The following is a 24,494-nucleotide window of genomic DNA, read 5'->3' on the forward strand; positions in this document are numbered from 1 at the left end:
TCTCCCGCAGGGTGGAGTGGCAGTGATAGGGCACCAGCCCCTGACACCATGTGCAGTGTGTGGGGGGACTGCCGCATCATGCTGGAATGCAGTTCTGAATGGGTTGCAGAGGGAGGCGAGCTCAAATGTGTTGCACTTGAAGGTCAGCCAGGCTCTTCAGCATGTCTGTTTGCTCCTTCAGAAGTGCTGTCATCTCCTGCTGCGTGTCACGCTCATTCTGCTGAGCTTTTCTCCTGTCCTCAATGTCCCTGTCCATTTTGTGCGAGACCATGACCTCCATGCCCTCTGCTCAATGTTCGCTGCTCCAGAGGCTTGCGTGATCTCTGCAAACATGTCATCCCGCATTCTCTTCCTTCACCTCCTTATCTGGTTCAGCTTCTCCACTGGTGTGGAGGGAGAGATGAAGGTTGCATTTTCAGCTGCAAAAGAAACAATGTACAGAGGCACTATTGTGAGTGCATAGTGAAGCTATAAGGCTATATTGAAATCACTCCCCTGAATCCATGCAAGTTTAAAGAAGTACCATCTCACTTTGGCCAGGTATTCATGGACAGCGCTGGCTTCCCAGCCATGGTGAGTAGAGCCCAGGCGGGGGAGGGGAGAGGGAGTAGGGGATGAGCTGGCACAAGACGGAAGCGGGGGGGCATACAGGCAGTAGTGTTTGCGGTTTGGGCAACTGAACTAAGTACAGGCATCGTTTCCCACAGGCAGCGGTGACTTTAGCTGATATCTCACTCCTGAGGGTAGCAGAGGTGGAAAGGGAACAGCTGCTGCACAGTCCTGGTCCGTATGGTGCTAGCCTGGGTGCTGCAATAATGCCTTCTGAATTAATAGATGAATGGCGTAGGAAATTGTCCTACTGTGGCAGAAGAAATAAGGCAGCCCTTCCCAGAAACCTTCGGCAACAGACTGCAGATTACCGCCAGGAAAGTTTCCTTGAGATCTCTATGGAGGATTCACAGGACATCCCAGTGTGCATAACCAACTGGTTTGCAGGGTCCCCTTTGCCTAGCTGTGCCTGGCAATGAGAAGCAGACAGCCACTCTACCTCAACTGGGTATTTCACTATCTCTTGTAACACAACTAAAGCATAGTGAATGAGAAGATATGTTCCCACAATATCAATGCAAACTGCTTACTTACCAGACGTTCATTCCCTGATATTACGGTTGCCCATGCTGGACTGCTCCAGGGTTACAAACAGCTCCTGGCTCGGCGTGACAATGGGTCGCTTGTTCGCCTGTGCCCCTTTCTCCTCCTCCTCTTTCTTGTCCAATACCTCATCCTCAGGGTTGCCTGCAGTGGCCACTGACTCCATCTCCTCCGATGTATCCAGGGAGCCCTTGGCGGGGAAGTTGGGTCATCGCAGAGGACAGTATGCAGATCTTTGTAAAAGTGGCGTGTCTGCGGCGCTGCACGAGAGCAACTGGTTGCCTCCCTTGCCTTCCGGGATGTCTGCCGCAGCTCCTTGGCTGGGTGTCTCTCTCGTAGTCCTTCTCCCCCATTCCCCGAGCGATCTGCTCATTGATGCCCACATTTCTATGGCTGGATAGGAACTGTGTCTATACAGCCTCTTCCCCCCACAGACCCAGGAGATCCACCGTCTCCTACACTTAGCCCAGACAGGAGCACATTTGGACTGTGTAGCCAGCACGCTCAGCTGGGCAGTTTCTACGTGAGCTCTCCAGGCCAAGCAAACAGGAAATGGAATTTCAAAAATTTCTGGTTCTTTAACGGGGAGGGGCTTGTTCCAGTGCACCTGGAAGCTGGGCAGCACAGTTCAAAATGGTGACCAGAGTGATCACAGTGGGGCATTGTGGGACACCTCCTGGAGGCCACTTAAGTCAACATAAGCAATGCAGTGTCTACAGTGTTGTCCTAACTACATCAGTTTAAGCACTACGTCTCTCACAGAGGTAGAGTTATTAAGTCAATGTAGCAGGTGAGTTACATCAGAGAGAGAAACTCTGGAGTGTAAACGCTGACATTATTAGGTCAACGTAAGCTTGTGACACACTATACCTTGGGGGAGAGCCCTGTAAGCCCCATATTCCTCATTTACATATAATTATGATATTTCATATAAAGCATGCCATGTGAGGTATTGTGGGAAAGGTTATGATCTGCTGAAACCCACTCTTCCATCTAAATATGTGTACCATTAATGTATATAAAATTATAAGAATAGTGTTGTGTTAGGGGGCTTATTCCTTCACCCACTTACTTCCCTGGTCCTTCTCTCATGAACAGAGAGCAACAATACCCGAAGTCCAAAGGTGCAAACAATTCGATGTTTATTGGGGTGAACTTCTAGCAAGCATGATTCCAGTTTCCTTCCTTAGTGTCCCCCTTCCCAGCTCTGACACCACAGAGCCTTACACGTGTGTCCCTGTTCCCATTTCCCCCTTTAGCAAAACATGACTCCAATTTCCCCACCCCCATTCCCTGTTCCCATTTTCCCCACACACACCCACCCACTCACTTCCTGATTGACTGCAGACTATATAGTAAAACCTGAGTTCTGCTTAGCTATACCTTAACCAATCATTTTCCTGAAATTTAACTAACCAATCCTAACATATTGTAACATGATTATGTAAACAATTATATCCCACCACCTTAATTAGTTTACACCCAGCAAAATTAATTATACAGCAGGCAGAAACAATCACAGAACCAGACAGACATTATACAGACAAACAATAGCAAAGTGGGAACTATAATGACAAAACAATACAGAAGTGAGGATTTCACATCCCAGCTATTGATAAGTGAGTTCTTGCCAGACAGGATGCTATCAAACTAAGTTTCCTTTTACATTTTCTAGGCACTTCCCTTTCTCTGGAGGTGATAGGCACTATCAGGACAGGATTGTATTCCTAACAGCGCAATAGCACCTTATTTCAATGTGACTAGGTTGGAATGTGAGGATGTGACCATTCACTTCCCAGCTTATGGCTGCCTCTGTTGCTTAGCCAAAGGCCTTAGCCTAAGCACAGGGCGTCAGACGGTCACAGTAAGAGAAGGCCCTTACACCGGCAGACAGTGATTTTGATTCTTTCTTTTATACCTCTATAACTAGCCAAGTGATAAGAATACACCTAAATTCTTAGAGTCTAGGCCTTTACAGACAGGCCTGAATATCTATATCCTAACACTCCACCCCTTTTTTTTTCCTTTTTCTGTTGGGATCCTCCTACCCAGGTATCCCTGGAAAAGCATAGGACATATGGCGACACATTTCCTGATAGGGCCAGGCATCAAGGTGGAAGGTGTCGATATTCCATTTGTCCCACTGCCCCTTGTGTAGTATAGTGCCCTACACCTTCTCTCATACGGGCATACCACACCTATTCCAATTAGTGTTCCAGACTTCCCATTAGAGTGGGCCCGAGAAGGTTGGGTCTGGGTTGTCTAGTACACTGCAGGGTTTGGAGGGCTTATTACATTACTTATAGGTTATCTCCATATGCAACGTAACACAAGTACAGTTAACAATACAAAATCCACAGCAACACCGAGTCCTGACCACCGCAGTATAGTCCAACATCCGAGACACCCCCAAAACACTGCCTCTCCTCCTTCGATGGGGTCACGATCTTATGTGTCCAGTTGCTGGCAGTTGCAACAAGCTGCCCCTGCAGGTTTTCCTTGCTTTTGTCCACATCGTAAGTCCATTGAATGTTCACAGAGAAATGGGATATTGTCCAAACCAGCTTGACTACTTGGTATGGAATCAGGCAGTAGGCCCTAGTTTGATTATTCACAGCAATAAGATTCACAGATCCATTTGTGCACCAAAGTCCAGATAGCAGCATGTGGATGTGTGTAATTTTGTTATGGGCTGGTGTAAATGTGCCCCCAGTAATATGTATGTAAGCAGTGTCAGGATGAGCTCCACCCTGACATCTGGTGGTGAGGTGTGGCAAGTTGTGGAAAAGAACTTCAGGGGCCAATCTCATTTGCATAGGCACACCCACCATGCCTAGAATGAGACCATAGCTGCCCAAATGGTCACTTTGGCTGCTGTGGGATCCCCAGTGTCTCTGTTATTGGGGCAGGAAGAATGAATTGTTATTACCCTGATTATGGGAACTGTGCTTGGAACTGTATGTGGCCTTTTGTTATGATGGAGGGATTCACCATCAACTAAGTAGCACTCGCTAGGCAAGGGTCATGGGTTCCAAAACTGTATGACTGGAGAGAGGCTGTGGAACAAGTATTAATTTTTGGTAGCATGGGCCCCTTTGGTCAGGGCCTTATATGCTAGTTGCACTTTCTCTTCTCTCCACTGTAGAATATCAGAGCTAATTTTGATTTCGTTAGAAGTCTGGTTATAGACTGCTGAGCTCACTTTGGGCTGACAGTACACCAGCACTGGGGCTCCCCTACTACAAGCTGAATTCACCAAAGAGCTGAAATTACTGAGTGTTGTGTTAAGTAGTGGGGGAGCCTGAAGATATATTGTGGAGCAGTTTGTGGGACGGCTGGAGTGCCTTGCAGACGGGCTGGTGAAGCAGTTTTATGCGGAGCAGTTTGTGGATAGCAGGAGCTGCTTGTGGGCCGTGGAGCTGAGCAAAGGAGTTAGTGGGGCGGCTGGCGGAGCGAAGCGAAGGCCTATGGAGCTGTGGGGCGGTCAGCTTCAGATCATGTCAGGTGCCTCTTAACCCCGTCCCATCTCCACCCAGGTTGGGAGGTAAAGCTCTGCAGATAAACTTTCGAACTCTGGGGCTACCCTGACCAGGGACAGAGACTTTTGGGGCATTGGACTTTTGGGACTTTGGGTGATTTGGGGTTGCTGGACTCAAGAACCAAAGGGAAAGGGGCATGCCCCAATTTGCTTGGGGTGGGTTTTTTTGCTCATGGGTTGTGTTATGAATCCTGTTGGTGGTGTTTCCCCAACATAATGCCACATTGTTTCTCTCTGTTATTAAAAGGCTTTTTGCTACACTCAGACTATGTGCTTGCGAGAGGGGAAGTATTGCCTCTTGGAGGCGCCCAGCGGGGGTGGTATATATTTGTCCCAGGTCACTGGGTGGGGGCTCGAGCCGGTTTGCATTGTGTTATTGGAATGGATCCCCTAGATATTGAACCTGGCCCTTGTTGCTGCCAACTCTGACGGGCAGAAGGGTTACATGTACATTCCCAGCATAACACCTTATACACAGTACACCCAATTGTCCACCCCTTGCATAGGCCATTGATCCTGCTCCTCTATAGTCATAGGAGAGGGGCACATCCAAACATTTTCTGTTGATTTACACTATTTTACACACCCCGCCATTGATTCCCAGTGAGCTCCTCCCCTTCTCATTATTTCCATAGGGTTTGTGGGGACCACCTTAGTTGCCATTCCTTTTCCAGGTACCACGGTAGCTATTACACAGGTGCTGGCCTCCTAGTTGAGTATTTTGCATTCCCATACACATCTCCCCCCCAAGGTCAGCCTTTTGAAGCTATCCCCCACCCACATCATGAGGTTTTTTGTTCATTGAAACACAGCAGTGCTAGCAACAAGACAAACACCACAGACAAACACCACAAAACATAGATCCATGGTATTCTGAGTTACTCTTCCGCTGGCACCAGCTTGCTTGTAGAGTGTCTGAAAAGCAAAAGAAACAATTTCCACCCCCCTGGTGGGGACAGATTATTGCTTAATAATAATACCACTTTCTTTTACAAACTTCCTTGCTAATTGCAGGAAAAACAGAAGAATTACCTCCAGGCTGTCCTTATTTTGTTCTATAGTCAGGCTAGTGAATTACCCCACTCACTGGTCACTTATGAAATTCCTGAGGTGGTTTACCTCAGTTTCCCCTCTTGTACAACAGACCATGTTTGCAATAGTTTCTCTGTTGTACCAAGCTTTAAGTTTATTCTCAGGTAATAGCTGAGAGACAGCTTCAGATTTTAGCACTGTACACACACACACACACACACACACACCCCTTAAGGTTAACCTGTCCCCCTTACTTTCAGGCTTGACTTGTTTTTTCACCTCCCTTTCCTGGAGGGCCATAATCTGAGTCTTCTAGCAGCTTGTTTGCTGACCAGATGTATTCGTTATTTGCAGCTCCTTTGTGCCCATCAGCTAGGTGATTTGCCTTTACACACAGAGGCTTACTAGCTTGCTTTTTTCAGAGTAACAGCCGTGTTAGTCTGTATTCGCAAAAAGAAAAGGAGTACTTGTGGCACCTTAGAGACTAACCAATTTATTCGAGCATGAGCTTTCGTGAGCTACAGCTCACTTCATCAGATACATACCGTGGAAACTGCAGCAGACTTTATGTATACACAGAGAATATGAAACAATACCTCCTCCCACCCCACTGTCCTGCTGGTAATAGCTTATCTAAAGTAATCGTCAGGTTAGGCCATTTCCAGCACAAATCCAGGTTTTCTCACCCTCCACCCCCCCACACAAATTCACTCTCCTGCTGGTGATAGCCCATCCAAAGTGACAACTCTTTACACAATGTGCATGATAATGAAGTTAGGCCATTTCCTGCACAAATCCAGGTTCTCTCACTCCCTCACCCCCCTCAAAAAACCCACCCCCATACACACACAGACTCACTCTCCTGCTGGTAATAGCTCGTCCAAACTGACCACTCTCCAAGTTTAAATCCAAGTTAAACCAGAACATCTGGGGGGGGGGCGGGAGGGAGGAAAAAACAAGAGGAAATAGGCTACCTTGCATAATGACTTAGCCACTCCCAGTCTCTATTTAAGCCTAAATTAATAGTATCCAATTTGCAAATGAATTCCAATTCAGCAGTTTCTCGCTGGAGTCTGGATTTGAAGTTTTTTTGTTTTAAGATAGCGACCTTCATGTCTGTGATTGCGTGACCAGAGAGATTGAAGTGTTCTCCGACTGGTTTATGAATGTTATAATTCTTGACATCTGATTTGTGTCCATTTATTCTTTTACGTAGAGACTGTCCAGTTTGACCAATGTACATGGCAGAGGGGCATTGCTGGCACATGATGGCATAAATCACATTGGTGGATGTGCAGGTGAACGAGCCTCTGATAGTGTGGCTGATGTTATTAGGCCCTGTGATGGTGTCCCCTGAATAGATATGTGGGCACAATTGGCAACGGGCTTTGTTGCAAGGATAAGTTCCTGGGTTAGTGGTTCTGTTGTGTGGTATGTGGTTGTTGGTGAGTATTTGCTTCAGGTTGCGGGGCTGTCTGTAGGCAAGGACTGGCCTGTCTCCCAAGATTTGTGAGAGTGTTGGGTCATCCTTTAGGATAGGTTGTAGATCCTTAATAATGCGTTGGAGGGGTTTTAGTTGGGGGCTGAAGGTGACGGCTAGTGGCGTTCTGTTATTTTCTTTGTTAGGCCTGTCCTGTAGTAGGTAACTTCTGGGAACTCTTCTGGCTCTATCAATCTGTTTCTTTACTTCTGCAGGTGGGTATTGTAGTTGTAAGAAAGCTTGACAGAGATCTTGTAGGCGTTTGTCTCTGTCTGAGGGGTTGGAGCAAATGCGGTTGTATCGCAGAGCTTGGCTGTAGACGATGGATCGTGTGGTGTGGTCAGGGTGAAAGCTGGAGGCATGCAGGTAGGAATAGCGGTCAGTAGGTTTCCGGTATAGGGTGGTGTTTATGTGACCATTGTTTATTAGCACTGTAGTGTCCAGGAAGTGGATCTCTTGTGTGGACTGGACCAGGCTGAGGTTGATGGTGGGATGGAAATTGTTGAAATCATGGTGGAATTCCTCAAGGGCTTCTTTTCCATGGGTCCAGATGATGAAGATGTCATCAATATAGCGCAAGTAGAGTAGGGGCTTTAGGGGACGAGAGCTGAGGAAGCGTTGTTCTAAATCAGCCATAAAAATGTTGGCATACTGTGGGGCCATGCGGGTACCCATAGCAGTGCCGCTGATCTGAAGGTATACATTGTCCCCAAATGTGAAATAGTTATGGGTAAGGACAAAGTCACAAAGTTCAGCCACCAGGTTAGCCGTGACATTATCGGGGATAGTGTTCCTGACGGCTTGTAGTCCATCTTTGTGTGGAATGTTGGTGTAGATGGCTTCTACATCCATAGTGGCCAGGATGGTGTTATCAGGAAGATCACCGATGGATTGAAGTTTCCTCAGGAAGTCAGTGGTGTCTCGAAGGTAGCTGGGAGTGCTGGTAGCGTAGGGTCTGAGGAGGGAGTCTACATAGCCAGACAATCCTGCTGTCAGGGTGTTCTTTTTGTCTTAACAGGGAAACATTTTACTTCCACCAGAGTTCTGATTACTTTCCACTTTCATCTCCTGCTCCAAAACACACAGAGATCTGAAAAAGAAAGCACAACCTATTGTGGCTCCTTTTGGCGCCCTATTAGGATTTTAATGAAGTACCATGTTTTATTTGCATTTCTTTTACTCCTTCTCCAATATACACTGCACACATCCTGGGAAAATGAAAATTCCTTCCATATAGTTTAACCTCCATAACATTATATTAGCCATATTAATTTTACACAAGGCATAACTGCCTCTCCCATGCCCACAGAGTTTTCATGCACACCCACCAAAGTAACAATCTGATCCCCCAGAGCCACCCCAAGGCTCAGTGTTCCCATCATTCCTCCTCTTTTCCTTTCACCTGTGCACACACACAAAATTCTCTTTTGCCTAACATCGTTTGCACTGTGATTACTCTTTTACATAACTGTACCCCAATTACATCTTGTACAACGAGACACAACCAGGAGCAGCCAAGTTAAGTTCCAATAGAACCCCTTACATCCTTTAGTGATTTTGATTACATTACCCAATAGTCAAATAATTTTGATCAGATTCTCTCTCTGCCTGCAGCAGTCCCTTATAGACCGCATTTCTGTGGGAAAAGGGCCCATTTTCCCTCAGAATAGCTGTAAAGACTTCTGGGGACAGAAGCATAGTGGTGGGAGTAGCCAATCTACCTGACCCCCTTGGATAATTTAATTACCAAGCTTCCAGCCAATGTGACTGCACAGAGTTGCACGTACAGTTACATTTATATAACTGGGTTTTATCATTAAACAAAAACTTCCTTCTTGACATCTCACATAAGTACCCAAAGTACCCTCTATTAAAACTTCAGAAAAACAAAAGAGTGTGGAAAGGCAGGTTGCACTTGGAAACTTTTTTTTTCTTCCCCTTCTTTCTCTCCACTCCCCCAGGACCAAGTCCCAGCTCCAGTCTCTAAAGGTCGTCTGTTAACTCTGCTTTTGACTATAAACCCTTTTGTGCCAAATCATCTTTCACTACCCCTAACTGATGTAAGCAGTGTCAGGATGAGCTCCACCCTGACATCTGGTGGTGAGGTGTGGCAAGTTGTGGAAAAGAACTTCAGGGGCCGATCTCATTTGCATAGGCACACCCACCACGCCTAGAATGAGACCATAGCTGCCCAAATGGTCACTTTGGCTGCTGTGGGATCCCCAGTGTCTCTGTTATTGGGGCAGGAAGAATAAATTGTTATTACCCTGATTATGGGAACTGTGCTTGGAACTGTACGTGGCCTTTTGTTATGATGGAGGGATTCACCATCAACTAAGTAGCACTCGCTAGGCAAGGGTCATGGGTTCCAAAACTGTATGACTGGAGAGAGGTTGGGGAACAAGTATTAATATTTGATGACATGGGCTCCTTGGTGAAGGCCTTATATGCTAATTGCACTTTCTCCTGTCTCCACTGTGGAATATCAGAACTAATTTTGATTTTGTTAAAAGTCTAATTATAGGCTGCTGAGCTCACTTCGGGCTGACAGTACACCAGCACTGGGGCTCTTCTACTACAAGCTGAATTCACCAAAGAGCTGAAATCACTGAGTGATGTGTTAAGTAGTGGGGGAGTCTGAAGATATATTGTGGAGCAGTTTGCGGGACGGCTGGAGTGCCTTGCGGACTGGCTGGTGAAGCAGTTGGATGCGGAGCAGTTTGTGGATGGCAGGAGCTGCTTGTGGGCCATGGAGCTGAGCAAAGGAGTTAGTGGGGTGGCTGGCGGAGTGAAGCGAAGGCCTATGGAGCTGTGGGGCGGTCAGCTTCAGATCATGTCAGGTGCCTCTTAACCCCGTCCCATCTCCACCCAGGTTGGGAGGTAAAGCTCCGCAGATAAACTTTTGAACTCTGGGGCTACCCTGACCAGGGACAGAGACTTTTGGGGCATTGGACTTTTGGGACTTTGGGTGATTTGGGGTTGCTGGACTCAAGAACCAAAGGGAAAGGGGCATGCCCCAATTTGCTTGGGGTGGGTTTTTTTTGCTCATGGGTTGTGTTATGAATCCTGTTGGTGGTGTTTCCCCAACATAATGCCACATTGTTTCTCTCTGTTATTAAAAGGCTTTTTGCTACACTCAGACTATCTGCTTGCGAGAGGGGAAGTATTGCCTCTTGGAGGCGCCCAGCGGGGGTGGTATATATTTGTCCCAGGTCACTGGGTGGGGGCTCGAGCCGGTTTGCATTGTGTTATTGGAATGGATCCCCTAGATATTGAACCTGGCCCTTGTTGCTGCCAACTCTGACGGGCAGAAGGGTTACACTAATTTACAACCTTTCAGCAAGCAGCACCAAACTTGAAAGGTTAGAGGCAGCTTCCCATAATGCTGCCCTTATTTCAAACCTCTCACAAGCAGACTGAAGTGCCTCCTTTCCCTGGAAGGCATTCAGTCCCCATGGGCAGGGACCTTCTTCCACTACCCATATACCGAGGAGGGTGGGCTCCTCAGCCACCCCCCATCCCTCTGGGTCCCCTAACACTTCCTCCGTTTCCTTTTTAATCTCATCCCAGGTTGACCTCTGCACCTGGGATGGGCCCTGGTTCTTCCTTATCCATTTATTCAAAAAATCCTTTACCCTGGCTTGCCAGAACCCCCAACTACCATCACGAGAGTTTGGGATACCCCCTCAAAGCAGCTGCGCGGACTGTTGGGGAGGGGGACTTACAGGCTGCCACTCACCTATCCAATGCGATGCATCCGAGTCAGTCACCGGCACCAAGATGTTAGGGGGCTTATTCCTTCACCCACTTACTTCCCTGGTCCTTCTCGCATGAACAGAGTGCAACAATACCCGAAGTCCAAAGGTGCAAACAATTCGATGTTTATTGGGGTGAACTTCCAGCAAGCATGATTCCAGTTTCCTTCCTTAGTGTCCCCCTTCCCAGCTCTGACACCACAGAGCCTTACACGTGTGTCCCTGTTCCCATTCCTGCCCTTAGCCAAACATGATTCCAATTTCCTTACCCCCATTCCCTGTTCCCATTTCCCCCTTTAGCAAAACATGACTCCAATTTCCCCACCCCCATTCCCTGTTCCCATTTTCCCCACACACACACACACACTCACTTCCTGATTGACTGCAGACTATACAGTAAAACTTGAGTTCTGCTTAGCTATACCTTAACCAATCATTTTCCTGAAATTTAACTAACCAATCCTAACATATTGTAACATGATTATGTAAACAATTATATCCCACCACCTTAATTAGTTTACACCCAGCAAAATTAATTATACAGCAGGCAGAAACAATCACAGAACCAGACAGACATTATACAGACAAACAATAGCAAAGTGGGAACTATAATGACAAAACAATACAGAAGTGAGGATTTCACATCCCAGCTATTGATAAGTGAGTTCTTGCCAGACAGGATGCTATCAAACTAAGTTTCCTTTTACATTTTCTAGGCACTTCCCTTTCTCTGGAGGTGATAGGCACTATCAGGACAGGATTGTATTCCTAACAGTGCAATAGCACCTTATTTCAATGTGACTAGTTTGGAATGTGAGGATGTGACCATTCACTTCCCAGCTTATGGCTGCCTCTGTTGCTTAGCCAAAGGCCTTAGCCTAAGCACAGGGCCTCAGACGGTCACAGTAAGAGAAGGCCCTTACACCGGCAGACAGTGATTTTGATTCTTTCTTTTATACCTCTATAACTAGCCAAGTGATAAGAATACACCTAAATTCTTAGAGTCTAGGCCTTTACAGACAGGCCTGAATATCTGCTGAAACCCACTGTTCCATCTAAATATGTGTACCATTAATGTAAATAAAATTATAAGAATTGTGTTGTATGGTTTTCACTAAAATATGCTGTGGTTTTGGGAAGAGCCCAGATACTAGCTTTCTAGAGATAATGACAAGGGAGGTAACTAACCCCAGGGTGGGTGCTGAACAGACATCACCAGCACAGGAGTTACAATTCAATGACTCACTCACAGGTGACATACCTCACCCTGTGACTCAGCAATGTCCACCAGACATGCCTGGACTTGTGTTCTCCAAGCACATGGACTAAGGATATAAAACAGAACACAGTGGCCCCATGCTTGGCCTTTTATCCTCCACCAAACCTGTGCTGCAAGCAATAAGGACATTCAGAAGATTGAAGACTCTAACAGAGGAGATTGGCCCAGATTTCAAGAGTGAAACCTATGTACTATGAACTGCAATATTCAGTGGGGTGAGAAAAACTGCTTAATCTAGATGTTGCCCAGTCTAATTGGATTGAGAGTTTAGACTGCATACTTATATTTTATTTTATTTTATTTTGGTAGCCACTCTGACGTTTTGCCTATCACTTATAATCACTTAAAATCTATCTTTTCTAATCAATACACTTATTTTACTTTTCATCTTTACCAGTGAGTTTAAATGAAGTGCGTGGCAAATCTGCTCAGGTTTACAAAGGCTGGTTTATATCCACTTTCCATTGATGAAGTGGTGAACCAATTAATGAACTTGCACAGCTCGTCTTGAGAAGTGCAAGATGGTATATTCCTGAGGTATAAGGCTGGCAGCAGGGGGGATTCGGCTTGTGCCTTTCTCTGTGTGATTCATGAGTGGCTTTGGGAGCATTCATGCAATCTAGTTGCCTGGGGGGGCTCCACGTGTGGTGGTGCTGAGTGATAACAGTGCCTGCAGAGGTTTGCTGCTTTTCACTAGCAAAGCATTGTGAGAGACAGCCCAGGATGGAGAGATAAGAGGGCACAGTGGTCCCATGGCCCTAGGGTGCACCCCGGGGATCCCGTCAGAAAGCTGCCTTATGATGACCTAACTCTGTAATGTGGAACAGGCCTTAGTGTGCTTTACTTTCCCCCTCTCTCCTCACCCTCGCATCCAGTTTCAGTGACACAGTCTGACCCATGATTTCCAGAGTCCTCCCAGATCGTAGCAAATAGTGATAAAGGGGCTGCACAATGCCTGGGACAATGGGATTGGCTTCTCCATCTTGATCACCCCCTGCTCTCTATGGTTTGACAGTCCAGACCCCATGGAACTTCCAAAGTCAAAGAAATTGCACAGAAGAAAGTCTGCATAGAGACTGGTGCATCTGAGACTAGACAGGCTGATTTCAGGGTCCTCAGTGGGGTGTTCCCTCCATGTCTCAGTAACACAGTCTGAGCTGGGATCTGGCCCCCACCCAGAGACAGGGGTGGATTTTCTCTCCAGGGAAAGAGGCTGGCGGGAAAGTGAAGAGCGGGGCCTCATTATCAGCATCAAAAAATGTCACCTGGCCCCTTTCATAGTCCAGACAACCCCGGATCCTGCTGGGGACATGACTCAGGGTCAGGGGAGTCTCGGGGGAGGTGAGAGCTTGGTACCAATCCACCCACCACATCACAGCCCAGATCCCCCCCTCAGGATTACGTCTGATCCCTCCCTTCCTCCTCACAGACTCTCTGGCCACCCCCACAGCCCAGCACATCCCATCTTCCAGCTCCACCTCCCAGCAATGTCTCCCTGAGGTGAATCCTCATGTAGCTGGAGTGGGGATTCCTTCACCTGTCTCATTAAACTGTCAGAAACTGCTCAGCAGGGGCACAGTCTTTGGGGAGTTCCCAGCTCCCCCTTCCTTAGAGTCAAGCCAGAAGCTTTATCGTGCAGTACATATTTCAAGTTTCCTTTTAAGGCATAAATATTTTCCCCAACTCTTTGATGTTCCTCAAATCTTAAAGACATTTGAACAATTTTAATGAGCATTTAATGTGCCCCCTCTACTGCAGTCACAGAGATTGAATGTGACAGTGAATGAGCAAAGCAGGACTTCAGTAAACTCATTGTTTGTGGTATTAAAAAATAACAGCTCTCTCTAAAGAAACACAAAGAACTGTGACAATCTATGCGAGGTCTCAGGGCCTGGTAGTGGCCTGGCTACTACTTCTGTTCTCCTGCCAGTGTCCCCACTTCTAGCAAGGTCCCGGCCCTCTTTAGAGCTCCTGCACAGCGCACGGGCTTGGCAAAATAGAGAACGGCAAAGTCCTCAGGCCACTGGTTTACCCCAGCTGCAGAAGGGGGATCAGGGGCCAGACTGAGGGGGCCTGTGAGAGTCTGGGGCACGGCCACCTGGGACCAGGAAAGGGGAGTCAACCATGAAGGGAAGGAAGCACTGGCAGGAGATGCTTTTGGGGATGCAGGCAGTTGCACAGGTTGCTCTGTAACTGGCTATAATAAGAGGCTACTTCTTCAAGCTGCACCAGCTCGCTGAGATCCATTGAAGCCAGGGAACACACTCAGTGCCCCAGCTGAGAAACTGGCTCAGCGTCACTGCTGTTTCATCACACTGGCCATATTGTTGCAGCTGAGTAATGTGACCTACCCGTGTTGTTGTAAATTAGCTTCCCAGGCCCTGATGCTCCCTGGCAGCCATATGCAGTGTGCTAGCTATTTCATTAAGGAACAGATGGAAAACAAATTCTCAGCTCTGACAGCAAGGTGGGGGGAAGGGGGAGCTCAAACTTTTGCAAAGTTTGGACCCCATCTCAAAGTGACTGTCTCTAGCAGCAGCTCCCCTCCCCTTAACACACTGTGGCCACCACAGCAAATGCTGGTGAGGAAAAGAAATGTGAACAACACATGCCTTATATTTTAGTTGCCTTTGAATGTAAGTTACCTACTGGAAAGAAGAAGGAAGATCAGCACCATATGATGGGCAGAGCTCCCAAGTTACTAGATTGGTGTGTAACCTTTCTGCCAGGCTGAGTTGATAGCAGCAAGGGCCGGGTTCAGTACATAGGCGTTCCCTCTCAACAATGCAATGCAAAACTGGCTCGAGCCCCCACCCAGTGACCTGGGAAAATCTTACACACACCCCTGGGTGCCTCAAAGAGGCAATACTTCCCCTCTCACAAGCACAGAGTCTCGGTGTAACAGAAAATCTTTAATAACAAGAGGTAAACGACATCAGCATTAAATAGGGAAACCACCACAACTGGGGTCCATAAACCAAACCATGAGCAAAGACTCACCCCAGCAAATTGGGCCATGTCCTTTCCCTTTGGTTCTTGAGTCCAGCAATCCAAAAATCACCCAAAGTCCCAAAAGTCCAACAAGTCAAAAGTCTCTGTCCCTGGTCAGTGAAGCCCCAGGGTTCAAAAGTTTATCTGCAAAGTTTTACACCCCAGTTTGAGTAGAAATGCGGGTGGGGTGGTTAAGGGGCACCTTACATGGTCAGAGGCCAACTGCCCCACCTCTCTGTCAGGTTCTGCTATAGCCTTCACTGCGAGCCATCCTGCAAACTGCGCTGCTCTGCCATCCATTCTGCAATGTATCTTCAGCCCCCCCAACACAGCACTCAGCAATTCCAGCTCTTTATTGACTTCAGCTTGTAAAAGGAAAGCCTCAATGCTAGAGCACCATTGGCCCAAAGTGAATCCAACTCAGCAGCCTGTAACTAGACTCCTAATAGAATCAAAATTATCTCTGATAGTCTACAGAGACAAGAAGATGTAATTAGTAGTTCAGACCCCTAAAAACAGACCCACACCACCTAGTACAAATATCTAACCCCAACCTCTTTCAACCTACTGGCTTTTGGAATCCATGTCCCTTGTCTAGCGAGTGCTACTTAGTTGATGGTGAGTCCCTCCATCATTAAATAGTTCCACTGTCCTTGATTCATATAATCAGGGTAACAACACTTTATTCTTTCTGCCCCAATAATAGAGAAACTGGGGATCCCAGAGCAGCCAAAGTGACCATTTGGGCTGCTGTGGGCTCATGCTAGGTGGGATGGGTGTGCCTATGCAAACAGAAAAGGAGTACTTGTGGCACCTTAGAGACTAACCAATTTATTTGAGCATAAGCTTTCGTGAGCTATAGCTCACTTCATCGGATGCAACTCACGAAAAGCTTATGCTCAAATAAATTGGTTAGTCTCTAAGGTGCCACAAGTACTCCTTTTCTTTTTGCGAATACAGACTAACACGCCGGTTACTCTGAAACCTATGCAAACAAGATCAGCGCCTGAAGTTCTTTTCCACAACTTGCCACAATTCACCACCAGATGTCAGGGTAGAGCTTAGCCTGACTCTGCTTACAGATGGAATGTTCATCAGTTGTGCTGATTTTGGCTGCTTGTTCTGTTGCTCCAAAGAAGGTAGCAGCCTGTCACAGACGCAAGGGAAAGAGAGACATTTGTCCAGTAGCTGATGGCAAAGTGCAGCAAACTAAGAGCTAGCAACCAATGAGTTCAAATATCACCTCTCCTTTTTGTTGTTTGCATTTCCATGCACATCACAACCCATATCCCTAATGACACACCACATCCCCTACCCTGGAAAGCAGGCAAGTATTAGACACTTTCTCCCTCAATTTACTGAGAGGCTGCACAAGGTCACTTCAGGTGGAACTGGGAAGAAAACGTAGCTCTCCACTATAGAAAGCCCAGATGCTAGCCACTCACTTCTACTGCTCTTCAGGATCAATGCCTGTAATAGATATGATTTGGTAATCTATCGCTATCCCACACTCAAGCCAGGAAGAGAACCTCCTGGCAAAGTGTGTGTGTCAAGGCCCATTCCAGTGCTTGGTCCTCAGCAAGAATAGCAATTCCTCCTGAAGGTCAAGTGGTGGAGGTGTGTGCTGGGGACAGGAGTGGCCATAGCACCAGCCCTGTTGCCGTGGAAGTGGGGATTGTGTGGTTCTCTTTGATACATATTTTAATTTCCTTTTTTAATAGTTTATTTAATTCACACAATAATTAAAACCATTATAATCTGTTGAATCTGGTATATTGTGCCATAAAATTCAAGTGTTCCATATTGCCAAGATCTATCACGCCTTTTGATTGCTGATGTCAGCCACTGGCAGGTTTGGGGGTTGAGAGGTGAAGTGATCAAATCAGCTCTCTGCAGAGCATAGATGAACAATTCCTGATGTATATATTTATATAAAGCACATGACCCAGAGTGCAGGTGGGATAGCAGCACAAGACCCAGGCTATCAACGGAGTCTCTCTCTCACACACACACACACACACACACACACAGATGTGGGGTAACACAATCAGCTTGGGGGAAAGGGAGAATCCCTTCACTGCCTTCAAAAATCACAGCTGGGTAATTAAAGGGAAATACACAAGGAGAATGGTTTATATGTTTCATTTAAGCGAATGTCAGGCTTAAAAGGAACTGAGAGGGATCTTTCATAAACAGAACCCACTGTAAAAACATACAAAATTTGAAGACGCGTTGTTCTGAAAGGCACTACAGCAAAAATAATGTCCATGAACTATGGGGTGGAATGAATGAGTTGCAATCTCACTTTTGGTAACATTTTATAGATCTCCCTCTCCCTCTCACATTCCCTTTCATTCTTCTTTTTAGAATCAGCAGATCATAAAACTATAGGGATGGAAGGGACCTCAAGAAGTCATCAAGTCAAGTCCAGCCACCAGCACTGTAGCAGGACCAAATAAACCTAGACAGTCACGGACAGCTGTTTGTCCGATTTGTTTTTAAAAGCTCCAATAATAGGGATTCCACGGTTTTCCTTGGAAGCCTATTCCACAGCTTAAATACCCTTATAGTTCAATAGTTTTTCCTAATATCTAACTGTGATGGGGTCCCCGGGGTACAACCTGGAACTGGGGTACCACTGTGCCCTCTTAACTCTCCAGCCTGGGCTATCTCTCAGAATCCTTTGTTAGTGACAAGCAGCAAACTCCTCCAGACACTGTTATCACTCAGCACAACAGTACGTGGAGCCACACACCCAGCTAGAATGCATGAGTGATTTGTGAGTGGCTTTGGGAGCATTCATGCCTTGCACCCCAGAGCTGTACCATCATGCCCTGGTCAGAACCTGACCAGTATACATTTATTACCCAGTCTACCCCTCTCTCAATGTGGAGATAACATACACAAGCCTTTGTAAGCTGAGCTGAGATTTCCCAAGCACTTCAACTGAAACACAGTGTTTTAGGGAAAATATAAAACAAGTTTATTGTCTACAGAAAGATAGATTTTTAAGTGATTATAAGTGGTGGGCATAAAAGGTCAGAGATAGTTACCAAAGAAAATAAAAGATAAGCATGCAATCTAAATCTTAAACCTTACTACTCTCAGCAGTATTAAGATCAAGCAATTTTCTCACCCCACTGGATGTTACAATTCATAATACACAGGCCTCTCTCTCAAGCCTGAGACTAGTCTCCTCAGCTGAGTCTTTCTGTCTTCCCAGCATTCTTGTTGCTTCCAGTGTAGGTGAGGGAGAAGAAAGGGAAAAGCACGATACTACTGTCTCCTATTTTATATCCTTAGTCCATGTGCCTAGAAGACACTTGCCCAGACATTTTCTGGTGGGTTTTGCTGAGTCACAGGGTTGAGCAATCCCCCTGATGTGGTCTTTTGCGACTGAGTCATAGAGTTGAGCAGTCACCATTGTGTGGTGCTTGTGAAACTGTCATTGAATTGTATATCCCTTGATTACAACTCCCCTGGTGATTAATGGTCGTTGAACTCCCTCCTGGGTGGAGATCATCACCCTTGTAATAGAGACTCTCAAATTTGCAATGTATTTCAGTAACAAACATAAAGCAAAATTTCATAACTTCATGCACGCTAATGATATACATATTTCGACAGAACAATGGGCTTCAGCAGATCATAATCTTTCATATGATATCTTACATGGCATGCTTTGTATTAAATATCCCAACCATATATGGATGATGAATATGGGGGTACAGGGTGCTAATTTGAGGTACGTGTCACATTAACCTAAACCTCCCTTGCTGCAGATTAAGCCCATTACTACTTTTCTTTTATTTCATCCAGTTTGGCACATCATTTTCTCTAGCACACATTTTCCATCACTGCTTCTCTGTCTCCCTCTAACACTCCTCTGTTCCCTATCACAGATCATTCCAACTTGGTTTCCCAGTTCTCTCGCTTGAGTTTATCACTTCCCCTTGTGCTGCCCCCTGAGCATTTTCCTTCTCAGGATTGTTTTGCTTTCACTCTCTCCATTTCAGTTTCCCTCCACTTGCCCAGGCTTCACTGTTTACTCTCGTTTTAATTGATTTTTTTCTTTCATGATTTTTCTCCCTTCTGGTCAAATATGTGCCATATGTGCCTTTCCACTCCACACAGCCAGCTCATCTTCATCCAGATGATGTCACTCCCCTATTATATGCTCCTTTTCCCTGGGGTCCTGGAGGTCACACTCTCCAGTCACTGGGTCTCCTTCTCCTAGGATCCCTGCTGGTGCAGAGCCTCCTGCTTCTCCTCATGTTTCCCTGCCACCCCCACATCTCCCTGTCCCCCAGCCCAGCTAGTAATTTGCCACCAGCCTCCAAATCAATTCTGCCCTCAATCCTATATCAATTCTGATCCCTGAAGCCCCACATCTGCCCCTTCCCCTCAGAGCCCCTCTGCTCCTCCTGCAGCTCCAGGGTTTTCCCTCTCTTCTTATTCATGGAGGGAAGGGGCAGGAGATTTGAGGGCTCATATGGATGTTGTGGGTTTGGTAAAGAGGGGTCATCCAGGGTCATAGAGATGAGCCTAGCCAGATGGGAGTCCTCCAGGGTCATAGAAACTAGGACGACTGTTGAAAGAGAAGCCAATTTTTTCATTCCCAGTGAGCTATACCCCCTCCCCCCACAGGTCTCAGTGACACAGTCTGACACAGTATCCCCAGAGTCCTCCCAGATCATGGAGGACAGTGACAAACAGGCTGCACAATCCCTGGAACAATGAGATTGACTTCTCCATCTCAGTCAATCCCAGCTGCCTATGGTTTGACAGACCAGACCCCACAGAACCTCCAGGGCAGTAGAGACTACACAGTAGAAAGTCTGGAAGAAGACAAGAGTCCTCCAGGGTCATAGAGTCTGGTGTCTGAGGCTAGAGAGACTGATCTGAGGGTCCCCAGTGAGGTATTTCCCATGTATCTCAGTGACACAGCCTGAGCTGGGATCCTGCCCCCCACCCAGAGCCACAGGCGGATTTTCTCCCCAGAAAAAGAAGTCAGTGGGAAAGTGAAGATTGGGGCCTCATTGCCAGCACTGAAAAATGTCATCTGCCCTTGTTCATAGTCCAGAGAAACCCAGATCATCTGGGGTACCTTGCACAGGGATAGGTGGGTAACAGGGGAGGTTAAAGCCTGGTACTGACCCACCCACCGCTGCACAGCCCAGATCCCTTCCTCAGGGTTCTGGATGAGATGTCCCTTCCTCCTCACAGACTCTCTGGCAACCCCCACAGCCCAGCATCCCTTATCCCACACCTCCACCTCCCAGGCATGTCTCCCCGAGGTGTATCCCTCACAGCTCAGCACACAGGGATCAGTGTCAAATCTCTCCTGGGTTACTGGGCAGATCCTCACACGTGAATCCACATCTCATATTTTTCTGATCTTCAGACAGCATAAGGATGGGATGAGCCATGTCTGGATCCAGAGTCACATTTTCTGGGGAGAGAAAGAATCAGAGCATTAGAGGCAGAGCTCAGCCCTGGGGGAGACTGGGACCATTTCTCACACTCCCAACAGCCTTGTTCTGGCTGGGACAGTCCTGGGTCCCAGGGAGCTGCCTCTGTCCTGGGCGCCTGAGACTGAGCAGAGGGGTCACTGCAGTTTCTCATTCTGTTTAATGGGAGCCACTCATTACTTTCATGTGTTTTATAGAGGCTTCAGGTCCCTGATTCCCCTGCTGGGGCCGCTCCATTCTCAGCTGCAGAGACACAGAAAGGATTTGTGCAGGAAATGGCCTAACTTGATTATCATGCACATTGTGTAAAGAGTTGTCACTTTGGATGGGCTATCACCAGCAGGAGAGTGAATTTGTGTGGGGGGGTGGAGGGTGAGAAAACCTGGATTTGTGCTGGAAATGGCCTAACCTGAAGATTACTTTAGATAAGCTATTACCAGCAGGACAGTGGGGTGGGAGGAGGTATTGTTTCATATTCTCTGTGTATATATAAAGTCTGCTGCAGTTTCCACAGTATGCATCTGATGAAGTGAGCTGTAGCTCACGAAAGCTCATGCTCAAATAAATTGGTTAGTCTCTAAGGTGCCACAAGTACTCCTTTTCTTTTTGCAAATACAGACTAACACGGCTGTTACTCTGAAACAGAAAGGAAGGTTTCAGAAGCTTTTAGTGAGGAGGGAGCAGAGGAGGCAGGTACCAGCTCTAAACCCCAGAGGGAAGCTCCCTCCCCTAAATGCAGCCTCCACTCCCAGGCTGAGGAATAGAAAGGAAGGTTCAGCATTGGGGAATGCTTTAAGACCAGAGAGTAGGTGGTGGAATTGGGAGGGGTAGCCCCATCTTCAGCTCTGAGAGAAGGGAGGCGGTGCCACCATCTGAGGCAGAGCATCTCCCCAATCCATGAAGCAGGGAGCAGCTCTAATGGCAGAGCACCATCCTGCCCAAAGGAAACGTAGGATGTTGGAGAAGAGTGATGGGCGAGACCCGCCTCTGGCAGGGTAAAGGAGAGGGATGTGTCAGCCCTCAGGGGAGAGAGCTCTGTCCTCATTCCTCTCAATTTAATATTGAAAGGGCCTGTCAATGTCTATGAAAACCCCGGGGTCAGAATTAAGGGTGTTTGGATGTTGGTCAGTGACTGTTTCTATTCACTGGTGTGCGCATGAATTGAGCACTAAGGTTGTTGTCAGGATTGTTTGTGTGACTTCAGCTTGGGATCTCCTTAGTAGTGAATGTTTTCTTTTTTAGGGCTGTGAGTGTCATGGTCTGTGTTGGTTTGGCTGGTAACTTTAGCTTCAAATTCATGAAATGTTTTCATGTGAATTTTCTCCTTCTTTAAAAGATAATGTCCACCTGCAATCTCACCATGTCTGTGTGCCCCATCTCCAGTTCAGATGGCAGAGTGTCTGAAGAGGAAAAGGATAAAAGAGAGGTGAGATTTCATGCTGTCATATTTATAACAGCATTCTCATTTGTAACTAATATAACTGTCTTTTAATTATGGTTGAGCCCTGAAGTACCCATGGAGTCGGCACTTATGCTCACAAGCACCCTACGAGATACAATCTGTAAGAAATATTTACTTTCCCCTCCTCATCTCCTCCCACCCTCTACATCCCAGCTGGTTTGTCTCATTCACCTATTGCATTTTGTCAGACCCTAGACCCAGATCCTGCAAAGACCTTAGTGTCAATGTAACTGTACACACTTTGGTCTCTTTGACATTAATAGGATGTTAAGGATTTGCAGGGTCAGAGCTCTGAATTGTGAGCTCTTTGGGTCTATTTATTCAGTGTCAATGAAGTGCTCAGCACAACAGGGCCTTTGTCCTCCATAGACAGGAATACAAATAATAGTAAGTTTTTTTATGTATGTGGAAATTCAAGCTGGGAAGGGTCGGCTCAATGGGTCAGATTCCCCCTGAACTGGCAAAGGGATAGAGGGGGGCAGTTTGTGACTCCCCTATTCAGTGGCTGCTTGGCACAGGCTAGGGAAGTCCTGAGATCCGGCCAGAGTAAACACCCCTGTTTCTGTGACCCCCAGGGACTTTGCAAGTTTTGTAGTTAGGAGAGAGAAACTCTCAGGGACCCAAAATTAGGCCATTTTGCTAAATTTGGGCCTTAAGGTTGTCACCTTCGGTAAGTCATGAATTAATGTGAGATGTCCTGATGCTTGGGCCCTGCTACACCTGCTCAATAGCTCTACTCTCCACCTTTCATTCAATAGATATGTACAGTATTTTAAATCAAGAACACATCTCCTCCCACAGACTCAGAGGTTCATCCCAATTTCCTCTCCTAGATCCTTTCTCAGTGCCTTTGAATTTCCTCAGAGTCTCCGTTAGAACAATAGTTTTCTGGGAGAAATCACTGAGTCTCTTTTCTTGTTCAGGGAAAGTCTCCACAGGCTGCTGGAACTTCCTCTTTTCATAGCTGGAGAGAAACCATTTCACTTTGTGTTATTTCCTTTAGTGACTCATTATAATTCCTTGTTAGTGAACGTTGCTGCTCTAATGGGCTTGGAGTTAGAATTCCTCTACTTCTCCCAGCCTCAAAGTAGGTGCAACACAGGCCATGGCAGTGTAACATTTTGCTTAAAGGTCCCATTAATATTCTTCAACTCTGGCCTGGAGAGACAAGCTCTGGGGATAAAAGGGGAAGTGAGTCTCCATGGACAATTCACTCCTTGGCCTCCACGCTATGATGGACAGGAAGTTCCCATGCCAACTTCCCCCTCCCAAGCTCATTGCACATAGTTCTCCAAACAGTCCTCAGGTGGGAAAGACTCTTCATCACTGCTGATCTGGGTTGGATTGCAGTGTCCCAGCAGTGAAAGGCTCACATTTCACCCACATAATCCTGAGGCAGCCAGTCCCCCAGGGATGTGACATCTCTAAGAAATACTTTAGGTTAATCTTTCCCACTGAATGGATAATTCCAGAGTCTTCTCTAAAAAAGGTCAGTGTGACACCACCAGGCCAGCTCAGGTCAAAGCCATAGGCCAATTCACTTCTGTGTGAATATCAAAGAAATGTTAAGTGTACTAATTCGTTTGAGTATTAATCTAGTTCAAAGGAAATGTGAATGATATTGTCTTCACTCATCTGTAACCTGTTCTCTGCTATCTCATACATAATGCATATTGTTAGGTAATAGCACGTAACAATCCATTAGTTTTCATGAAGTTTACGCATCAGGTAAATTCTCATCTTGATGCTAACACACACTTTTGATCTAGGGTCAATTAAGTACAGGGACATACATAACATAATATCTCTGTAATTTAATTGCCCATCAGACAGGATTGGGGCCTTGGAACGGGAAATGAAGAAGCATGCTGACTTCAAGCATGGGTCATTGCATTCGACAATGGAAATCTTCAGGCTCAGACTGCATTTAGTCAACAAAGGAAAAATGCACACTGTGATGAAAACACTTGGATGATTGCTTTCTGTGGAAAGAAGCTGTAAATACTGATTCCAGGGAATGATCCTGTATCTCTGAACTGTTTTAGATTCGAAGAGGGTGGAATACTGAGCGAGTGGAAGGAGGTCCCCAAAGTGATTTTAGGTATCCCTGAGACTTTTGGAAAACTAGCAGACTACTACATCTCTGCTATCATCTTGGAGTTATACACTTTGACTCACCTGTTAATGTATTTTACCTGCTTAAACCTCTCAATAAGTCTCAGTTCTTTTTCTTAGCTAATAAATCTTTAGTTAGTTTACTAGTGAATTTACTTCAGCGTTGTCTTTGGTGAGATCCAGAGTACAAATTTGACCAGGGTAAGTGACTGACCCTTT

The 24,494-nt window shown here is 46.5% G+C and overlaps 1 pseudogene; it reads right to left on the minus strand.

Annotated features, from left to right (window-relative positions):
- Window positions 1-1,150: 1,150 nt before the first annotated feature.
- Window positions 1,151-24,494, minus strand: part of LOC144276250 (zinc finger protein RFP-like) — a 28,022-nt pseudogene continuing 4,678 nt past the window's right edge.

This window comes from Eretmochelys imbricata, chromosome 16 (assembly GCF_965152235.1).
Source record: "Eretmochelys imbricata isolate rEreImb1 chromosome 16, rEreImb1.hap1, whole genome shotgun sequence".
Classification (NCBI taxonomy): Eukaryota; Metazoa; Chordata; order Testudines; family Cheloniidae; genus Eretmochelys; species Eretmochelys imbricata.